Source organism: Mus caroli, unplaced genomic scaffold (assembly GCF_978045245.1).
Source record: "Mus caroli unplaced genomic scaffold, Mus_caroli_1 scaffold_10, whole genome shotgun sequence".
Taxonomy (NCBI): domain Eukaryota; kingdom Metazoa; phylum Chordata; class Mammalia; order Rodentia; family Muridae; genus Mus; species Mus caroli.
The window spans coordinates 8,045,815-8,055,556 of record NW_028227265.1 but is presented as its reverse complement, the minus strand read 5'-3'; positions in this window follow the sequence as shown (position 1 = coordinate 8,055,556).

Here is a 9,742-nt window from a genome sequence, read left to right as displayed (position 1 = left end):
CAGAGAGAGAGAGAGAGAGAGAGAGAGAGAGAGAGTGTGTGTGTTTTGCTTGCTTGCTTTTTAAAGAGAAAGATGGAGCAACGGAGAGCGTTGTTGTAAAGCTGTAGCCATCCTCACTTCCAGAGCCTGACCCAAGCTCCTTATCTGCAGGATCAGTGCGTGCCTGGTGTTAATGTTGGACCCTGAACGGCCCCTCCAAGTTCTAATGTATGACTCTGAGGCCAGGGCCCTGAGACTCCGTATTTTAAGCAAAGAGTCGTGGGAGTAGGTTGCAATCGCTCTCCACACTCCCCGCTACCTCTGACCCTAGCCGGGTGGGAGCATCTTCAGAAGTTGGTACCAAGGGTGGATTAAGAGGAGTCCTCCTGCACAGCGCCCCTGCAGGCCACGTAGTGCACTGCATCCCACCGCCCCTCCTGGCTGGGATTCACCCAACACAAAGAATGGGAGGAAACCGGAATTCACCCCACCCCCACCCCCGCCATCACTCAGCGTAGTCTGAGTGGGCAGTCCGAACGAGCTGCGCGCCGGGGCCAGCGGCAGAGGAGTGGTGGCCGGCGGCGGGAGCTGGGCCACGGGGCTGAGGGGCCTGGGAAACACACACACACACACACACACACACACACACCCAACTGGCCGGGGCCATCACAGCCAGAATCTGCAAGCTCATCACTGCTGGCTTGGAAACCTCACCAGGACAGAGCACAGGACACGTCCTGCTGGGCAGAGATAAGAGAGAACCCCAGGTTTTCTCATCGCTAGGCAGCCCCTGGGGAGCAGAAAGCTGGCCCTAGCTTGGCTGACTGTGAGAAAGGTGCCCAAAACAAACACACGAGGAAGTCCTGCCTGTCCCCTTCACCCTTCACCTACTTTGGGACAGGACTACTAGGGGGGAGGGGGGTCTTCAACCACGTGGAATAGACTGCCCACTAACCTGACTATTGAGCTCAACCGGGACGGGCTCTACCATCAGGCTTTCCTCGGTGGCTTGTGGGGCTCTGGGCAAGTGCTTATGCCTCAGTTTCTCTACCTGTAAAATGGGACTGCAGATAGTGTTGAAGATTTACGACGATCATCCTGGCAGGAGTTACGGGCGATCGCTAGAAGTCTAGATCTCAGATTCCTGCCCAGCAGTTCTCAGCTTGGACTCTTTACCGGGTAGGGAAGGCTGTCCAGCCAGAGAGAGGCAAGCTCCGTGGTGCTCAGACTCCTCAGACCTGGCTCAGGACTGGCAAGTATTAGGCCTGGGTAAGCTCACCTGCATTCTGCGGGCTTGTGCCATCTCTACAGCTGAAACAAACAAGAACATGTGCCCTGTTTGTACACATTCAGAAATAATAATGGCCAGCAGAGGAAAAGCTGACTCTCCCAGAGTGTGCCTCCCATGCCCTTCCCAACCCTGATGCCCTGCACTCCACTGTAAGGGAAGCAGAATATGAAACCGAAACCTCCGTCTAGGATTCCCTGGTGCTGATCCGGAGCAGGTGGGAGCAATGTCTTCCTCCACATCTGTCCCCACTCTGTCCCTTCCCACCAGTGAGCCTCCCTAGCCTCCCTACCTGCTCCTTGTATCTCTGGATGTCCCTACAGGGTGTTGGGACAGCAGTGAGTAGATGAAGGGTCCAAAAAGCCTAACTCCGATGGAATCGGTTTTATCTCCCAGATTTGACTTGAGCCTATGTGGTCCACCAGGGATGCCCTGCCCTTTAGAGCTGTCTGGAGGGCTCTCAGGAGCTTTTAGGGTCCCCGCTGCCAAGGATTTGATTCCCAGAGGAGTGGAATGCGTTCCAAGCCAGTGTTTGGTGTATATGCAGGGCCAGTGTGTGTGTCAGGGGGTAACACTAAAAAGTCTACCAGAAGCTTGTCTGGTGGTTTTATGTTGACATCCTATCTTCCAACCCCGACCCAGTGAGACCCTGCCAAGGACAAGCATTGCCCTTTGTTAAGGTGGACAGGTATTAAAATGGGGGAGGGGATAGATAGCCTGTTGGTCTTTTGCTGTAGAGATTCCAAAGCAGCACCTTACACACACACACACACACACACACACACACACACACACACACATACACATACTCACACACACTCTCACATACACACTCACACATTCACACTCACACACTCTCACACATTCACACACCTGGCCCACTTAGCCCTGCCCCAAGTAGAGCCACGGCCTTGAACATAACCAGGAACCAGGCATACCAAGAGACTTCCCAAACTGGCATACGTAATTACATAAAGCAAGCATTAATTAGCAGGTCTAGGAGGGGAGACGGACTCTAGGACAGACCTGGTGGGGACCTTCAAATCATCGCTTCATCAATGCTCAAACCAAACAAAACAGCAAAGAATCTCAGCTCAACAAACTACACCACGGAGCACGTGGGCATAGCAGGTGCCAACAGGCATGCTGTCCCGAGGCTGCGGAAGATACTCTCTGACTGCGTGCCGTGGAATAAAACCCGGGAAACTATAAAATCCATGGAGACAAAGTATGCGAAACCAGCAGGTATCGATGAGGAAATGAAAAGGGAAATTTCGAATTTTTTTTCATAAGACATGGAAGGAGACATCCAAGATGGAGCCAGAGCAAAGCTCAGACATTTGACAAGGCAGAGATAACAAGTAGCCCGCCTCTCACAGAACTTGGGAAACCAGAAAGCAGAGGTAAAACAAACTGATTAGCAGAGGCAAAGAAATATCAAAGACCTAAAACTGAGATTAAAAATCAAAGACAAAAACAAAAACAAAACATAAAAGGTGGCTGGAGAGATGGTTCAGAGGTTAAGAGCACTGACTGCTCTTCCAGAGGTCCTGAGTTCAATTCCCAGCAACCACATGGTGGCTCACAACCATCTATAATGGGATCGGATGCCCTCTTCTGATGTGTCTGAAGACAGCAACACTGTACTCACACACATGAAATAAATAAACAAATTAAAAAAAAAACATAAAAGACCAATGAAGAAAGAGTCAGTGGGTTAATTTTTTTCTTTTTTTGATCTCTAAATGAAACACAAATTCTTAGCTGAACTGATCAAGAAAAAAAGGACAGACACCCAGAGAAGTAAAATTAGAGATGAAAATGGAATGTTATAGCCAACAGTGCAGAAACACACAGGCTCCTGGGAATGGTCACGAACACCTAAGTATTCAAAACTCAGAAGGAATGGATGCATCCTGGATGTGCAAACCTGCTAAGAGTGAACCGTGGGAGTACAAAACCTGCACAAGCCAGTTACAAGTGATTAGGCTGCTTCAGTAGTCAGAAGCTTCCAAGGAAGAAAGGGCCAGGCATGGCCAGCTTCAGGCTGAACGTCACCAAAAAGATAAAGACTTCCTTCCAACTGCTCCAGGGGATTGACGGGTGGAAGTGCTTTCAAGCTCTTTCTACACCAGCATTTCCTGGATACCAAGATCAGACCAGAGTATGTAAGAAAAACAGAGAGATGGAGGAAGCGAGGGAAGGAGGCAGAGAGGAAGGACGGGAGGATGGAGGGAGGGAGGAAGGATCTGGTAATCATATCCAGTGAACAGATACAAGAGTTCTCAACACATACTACAAACTGAGCCTAATGCACACCAAAAGTGCTGCATGTGGCTGGAAGTTTGGCTCAGCCGACACCACCACACACCTGCTGACCGGAGTTTGTGTGAACTCTCACAAAGGTCCAGATGCGGGGACACGCACAGGTAAACCTCCTGGAAGTTTATGCGTCAACTCACTGAAGCCCCCAGAACAGGGGAGAAACAAGACAGATGCAGCTTCAAAGCAGGGTAGGAGAGGACTGATCATTGAGCATCCTCAGGCTTCCTCTTGCATGCCATGGCACATACAGAACCACACACACACATACACACACACACATTCACACTCACAAAGCTCTCACACACTTACACACACTCTCACACTCAGATACTTACACACACTCACACATGTGCTCACATATACTCTCACACACTCACATACACTCACACACATACACTCAGATACTCACACACACACACTCTCTCACACACTCACACATGTGCTCACATATACTCTCACACACTCACATACACTCACACACATACACTCAGATACTCACACACACACACTCTCTCACACACTCACACATGTGCTCACATATACTCTCACACACTCACACACCCTCACACACATACACTCAGATACTCACACACACACACTCTCTCACACACTCACACATGTGCTCACATATACTCTCACACACTCACACACCCTCACACACATACACTCAGATACTCACACACACACACTCTCTCACACACTCACACATGTGCTCACATATACTCTCACACCCTCACACACCCTCACATACACTCAGATACTCACACACACACACTCTCTCACACACTCACACATGTGCTCACATATACTCTCACACACTCACACACCCTCACACACATACACTCAGATACTCACACACACACACTCTCTCACACACTCACACATGTGCTCACATATACTCTCACACACTCACACACCCTCACACACATACACTCAGATACTCACACACACACACTCTCTCACACACTCACACATGTGCTCACATATACTCTCACACACTCACACATAGACTCACACACTCTCTCATACTCACACTCACAGACTCTCTCACACACACACTCACACACACAATGGGTAAATCCGTGACTTAATAAGAAGTATCGCCCACACACACACACAAATAAAATAATAATGCACACCTACAATAAAGTAAAAATTGGCACCTAAAACACAGCAGCAAACATGTTCGTCACATTGACAGAGGGAAGGAGCATCTCTCGGATGTAAACAAAGTGGTCCATAGAAGTCCACATCCTTCAGAATGGAATCACTGGAAGAATAAGAATAGGAGGAGCATGCTCAAAAATAATAAAGTGTGTGTGTGACCCTGTCAGTATGTGATGAATGTGTGAGTGTCTGTGTGTGCATAGGTGGGAGGTATGTATGTGTGTTGGTGTGTGTGTGTATGTGTGTGGGGGGGAGTATATATGCGTGTCTGCGTATGTGGGGGGGGGTATGTATGTGTGCCAGGTATGTGTGTGTGTGTGTGTGTGTGTGTGTGTGTGTGTTTGGTGTATGTGTGTGTGTGTTTGGTGTATATGTTTGTATGTGTGTGTGCATGTGTATGTATGTGTGTGTATGTATTTGTGTGGGCGTGTATGTGTGTATATATGTATGTGTATGTATAAGAGTGTATGTATATCGGGTGTATGTGTGTATAAGTGTGTACGTGTGAGTATGTGGTATGTATGTATGTGTATCGGGTGTATGTGTGTATGTATGTATGTGTGTATATGTATGTATTTGTGTCAGGTGTGTGTGTGTATGTGTTTATGTATGTGTTTATGTGTGTGTATATATCTGTATGTCAAACCCACAATCAACATCATACCGATGAGGAAATGCAGAAATCGCTTCGTCCAAGGTCAGGAGTGAAACAAGGGTGTGCATTTTCTCCTCCTGCTAGGCTAGGCTAGGAGCTGGCAGTCACAACCCCACAATAAGATGAGAAAGAAAAAGCAGCAGGATCGGAAAGGAGGTGCTGGGTTATCCATTTCTAGGGGGATGAAGGATGCCCTACCTGATAGACGGGCATTGGGGAGGAGCTTGGCTGGCGGCACACTCATTATTCAGTGCGTCTGATGCCAGGTACATACAAAGCATGAATCTAGAAGGTGAGCTAAGCAACAGCACAGTTGGTGCGTGGTACCTGTTAACACTGCCACCTTTGCTCCGAATGCTCAAGGTGACCTCATGACAGGGCTCTGAGGACTCCTCCCACATTATAGACTGAGGCCATGCCGCACAGCCTAAAGAAGTCTACCTACAGGGAGATTGCCGGTACCCAAGAGTCAGTGCTTGGAGAGGAATCAGTATGGTAACCATGACCCTTGACGCTATCTGTGGGCCAGGTACCAGTCTCACCACAGCCCGTGGATAGCTAGAGATGGCCTCTCCCCGGAGGAGAAAGCCGTGGTGTAGGAGAGGCTGAGAATCTTGCCCATGAATCTGTGATTCTCGGAGAATCACATTGTCATGTCGTCGGGACCCACGTCTGACAAACATGCCTCCTGCCCTAAAGGTTTTTCCGCCTTCCAAAACTACGCCGGTTGTGGACTGATTATTCCAACACAGGGGTGTACATGGGTCTCTTTATTGAGTGTCCTCAGAGCTCAAAAAAGCAGCCCTTACCCGAGGAGTTCAAGGTCTACAAGGGTGGGAGTGGGTGACAGGGCTGGGGCATGATCCAGAAGCCCTGGATGCCACAGACACACCCTTCCAAAAAGTCTCATCTGCTGCGACACCCTCAGTTTCCTCAGCACTGCGGCATCCACAGCGGGGGAGCAGGGTGTGCCCAGGCTCTGCAGGATAAACCCCACCCGGAAGCTTAGCCTGTCCATGGCTCTCAAACAACCCAGCAGCCATGGTTTCCCTGTGTATGGAGTGACTCGAGAGAAGCCACTCATCTGATGCGGAGCAGTGGACCGCCGTGCTGATTCCTGTGCGTCTCTGATCTGTAAACATCTCCCTCAGTTTCATTCCTAGTGGGGCAAAGACTGAAGTATTCAACGCACTGAAAGCCCAACATCTCATCAGAAGCGCTGTCTCGTCTGAGGTGGTGGTGTTTCCTCATCGTCCAAACAGAGAGGGCCAAATGACCCTCAAGTCTGTCCCACAGGCTCCGGACCCTGCTGGCTGCCCACAAGCCACTCCCTGTGTGTGTCTCCTGATCCTGATTTATATGTTTTACATTGTTGCGACCAAAATATCCAACAGAAGCACTGTATAGGAGATTCAGGCCCATGGGTCAGAGGGAGCAGTCCGTCCAGGCAGGAGAGGGTGGAGGGGCTTGGCCAATGGTTTTGGAGCCCTCTAACATAGCAGACAGGAAGTAGAGCCCCCAGGACAGAAGCAGGGTGGGGTTATAGCCCTCAAAGGCCCACCTGCAGTGGCCCACCTCTGCCAGGCATGCCTCTGGCCATAAAGGTTCTGTTATTTCTCAAAATGGCACCAGTCAGCAGAGGCCCGGGTATTCGAACACAGGAGCCTGTGGAGGACTGCTGACATACAGAGCTCATCAGGGGTAGCTTTCACCTGTTGACTTCCCACTACACTGGCTCCCACCCTAACCACACTGCCCCCATTGTGACCCCCAGCCAGCCTTCCATGCTTCCAAGCTCTGACCCTCCTCCCGGACCCAGGAATGCAAGGATGGAGTAAGCAGGGAACCTGGGCTACACTGCCTGAGGCTCTAGCTGGCTCTGCAGTGTATCCCAGGCCACACCCCGACACACACACACACACACACACACACACACACACACACACACACACACTGGACAAAGCTCCCAGAAGACAGTCAACGCCGGCACCTGCGCAGGTCTCAGCCCCAAGCAGGCTGTGTGTGGGGCGACTGTCTCCCTGGAGGTCTTCGGCATTGGAGCTGTTTTTTGTAGCTTCCTGTTGGCCTTCGTCTCTGTGAGTAGGGGTATATCCCCAGAAGTCCTCAGACTTCTGTATCTGGGGTTGGGGGGGTCTAAGACCCCACATGCTTAACTTGGGGTGGTGGTAGCCACTCAGGTGAAAGAACACACCTCCCTGGTCTCTAGCACCTTAGGGACATTTATTTAGTGCTTGCTTGACTCCCTCCTCCTACAAAGCCATAGAAAAGCAGGACCCAGCAAGTCTGAGACACGCCCCGGGAACACCCAGCTAGGTGGCATCCGAGAGGTGGGGCAGGTAGTTCTTCAGTGCTTCTTCCAGAGATCAGGGGCCATCGCAACAACCATACCAGACCTTTACTGGGTACGCCCTGCCAACCAGGCCCTTTTGACCCAAGCACAAAGCTCTAGAAAGCAAGATGTAAACTGCAATTTACGCAGAAGAAAACAGCCAAAGGGCTAAACATGCAAGAAACTCACTAAACAAGAAACGGAACCCAACATGAACCCAAAGCCGCTCTCTCTGGCACCTTCGCTCCCTACACAGCCTGCCTCTGCTTCCAAGTTCATCCACTCAGCTGGTCACCCCATAAAATGCTACCTAGTGAAGCCTGTTAAGAACGTGTGGGCTGGGGGTGGGGTGGGGGTCTAGCTCAGCCGATAGGGTGCTTGTCTACCATGCCGTAACCCCTAGGTTCCATCCCCTGGTATCCGCCATCCCCACCCTCAGGAAGTAGAAACAGGAAGATCAGAATTTCAAGGTCATCCTCAGCTACATCGAGAGTTCAAGGCTAGCCTGGGCTACATGAGATTCTTTCTCAAAAAGGGGAGTTTAAAAAGTATTTTAAAAGTACTGTCCTGAGCCCAAGCTACCAGTTCTCCCTGGCTTAGCCCTCAGGGTGTGTTAAGTTTCTTTAAGTGTCCAGAGAGGTTACTGACATTGTTCTCCATCTCGACTGGTTGGGAGACACCACCAGGTGAGTTTGGAGCCACCACTGGTTTGCCTTCGGTGTGGTGGAGTGTGCAGAGTGGCTGCAAACATGGCTGGGGGGTTCCAGAAAGCCTGGGGCGTTTATGCACCACGGGCCTGGGTTCCAGTTAAGGGAGAGTCAGCTACCAATGTTGTACAAACACGAAAGCGAGGTCCAGGACACCGGGTGGGCAAGGGGATGAAGGGAGAGCATCATACAGAACAGCACCGGGGAGATGGGTGAGATGCAGGAAGCCTTCCTCCATGCTGTGGAACCACTGCCCCTACTGGCCAAGTTATATCCCCAGACAGAGCCAGGGCGGCAGAAGAGCTCTGAACTACCCTGCTCCTGAAGGGCATGCAGCTAGCTGGGAAGGGCTTTGCCTCCCAAGGCTCACTCTCCTGAAGTGTAGAAGAGTTTGCACAAGAAGCCTTCTTTCGGAGAGCCTGGCGGGTTTGATCTGTGAAGCTCGTTTGCACAAAGGAACGTGGAGACTTCCTCCTCACACCCAGTTCAGACGCGTTAGCTGATCCCTAAATGTCAATCCAGGGTTTCCTGTCTCCTTCCAAAAGAACCGCACGATGGTAGGCAGGGATATGCAGGGGGGCAAGGTGAGACTCCTGGGATCCTTCAGGACCAACTTCCCCTGAAGCAACAGAGGTGGGGGTCCTGGGGTGAAGGCTGCATCGCTCCAGGGTCTCCTGGTCTGTTGAGGGTCTGCATTTCTTTTTACCTTTTAACTAAAACACAGCACCAAAGATGGGCCCTGATTGCCCGCAGCTGTCAGGGGGGATCAGAGAACATCCCCCCACCTTTATGCCTAGAGATCAATCATGCCTTTCTCGGAAAACAAAAATTGAGAAGTTTACAAACATAAGATGCAGTCTCTGAACCAGCACGCTATTGCTGACACTATTGGTGACAGATGCAGCTGATGCCTGCCAGCGACTCAGGCCTCCCAAGATGCTCTAGTCACTCCCACATGGAGAGGGGGAGTGACTAGAGCATTCTCCCCTTCACCGGGAGGAAAAAAAATCTCCAAAGGGGTGGGGTGGCCGCACTAACGGTGAAAACCCACCAACTTGCCAGGCAAAGGGAAGTGGCCGGTCACGGCCGGGCAGGAGGCTGGGGAGTTCTCTATTTAACACTCCCCCCCACCCCACCCCCGCCACTCCCCTCCAGCCAGGAGTTCTGCACATCAACCCTGAAAGTCCTGCTTTGCTTGGTCCCTGAAAGCTAAAATATTTTCAATTAAATGAGAAAATGTTTGCTGCTGAATGGCCTATTACAGCTGTCAC